The sequence below is a fragment of the Helianthus annuus genome, chromosome 11 (assembly GCF_002127325.2).
Source record: "Helianthus annuus cultivar XRQ/B chromosome 11, HanXRQr2.0-SUNRISE, whole genome shotgun sequence".
NCBI lineage: Eukaryota > Viridiplantae > Streptophyta > Magnoliopsida > Asterales > Asteraceae > Helianthus > Helianthus annuus.
The window spans coordinates 73761880-73763091 of record NC_035443.2 but is presented as its reverse complement, the minus strand read 5'-3'; positions in this window follow the sequence as shown (position 1 = coordinate 73763091).

Sequence of the window (1212 nt, the reverse complement as noted above, 5' to 3'; positions counted from 1 at the left end):
TTTAGGTCTTCCATTAGACTTTGTCTTGGTCAGTAGTTGTAGGTCAGCAGAATGCATGATCAGCGGATAGGAGGTCAGCAGATGTTGAAACCACTTTCAAGGGGAGAGACTTGCAACCAAACATCTGCTTATTTTGAATCTACTGTTATGATCCAGTTTTGGCTTTTATTATCTGTTCCTTTGGTAGGGTTCAATCCCAACAATAACACTAAAAATCATCTAAACAACATATACACCATAAAAAGAAAAAGAGTTTACTAAAAAAATTTTAAATATAAATTGATAACACTTTTTACCTAAGGGTTGCAGACGAAAAATTCCAAGAGGTGCGGACGAAAAATTCCAAGAGGTGCGGACGGGATTTTCGACGGAACTTAGCACTAAAATTTTTTTTCCCGGGGGTGCGCCCGCCCACCTTGGCTTTCTCTTACGTCCTCCCCTGCTTTTTACGGCCCATAATATATCCACTTGGTAAAATATTATTTTTGAAACCATCAACACAAAATAGTCAAATACAGTTTTCTCTCTTCTGGCAAGAAGCACATCGGCCAACACCACCGTTAGCGTATAGCACCACGAACTCCACCACTTCACATCTCTTTTTCCTCTTCCGGTAACATGCAAATAGTAACTACCCACTACACAACATTTAAATATTTCTTTGTTTGACACAAGAACCGAAACAATTTGGGTGCCCTTGCAGTCAGATATTTCCTTCGGATCTCACCCCTTCGGATCTGCTTCAGTGCGCCTGGAAAATTGGACATATTCCACATCATCTCAGACGTGATTACGAACATTGCGTTGAAGATGGTCTAAGAAAGAGAATAATACACAAGTGTGAATATATTATATAATTCTTTTATAAGAAAAGTAAAAGTTAAAAAATAGAATAAGACAGAAAAAATATTTCCAATGACTTTAGTTATTTGGTAACCATTTTCTTCTAGTGGTCCCATTTTCTTTTCTTTTTCTTGCGTGTAAATAATAAATTGTCGTCTTGTAATAAATTAAGAACCATCAAAATTCAAACACATAGATAAAGTTGACAGATCAATGAGCGCTTTTTTTTCTCTCTATTGTGATAAATTAACAACACATACTTTTCACCCATACTATTTCTGGAATAAGTATTACGTAACACAATTAAAAATCAGTTTTTGTCCACACATTACACCTAGCCTTTGGTGTCCTCCATTATATCTTCATTAA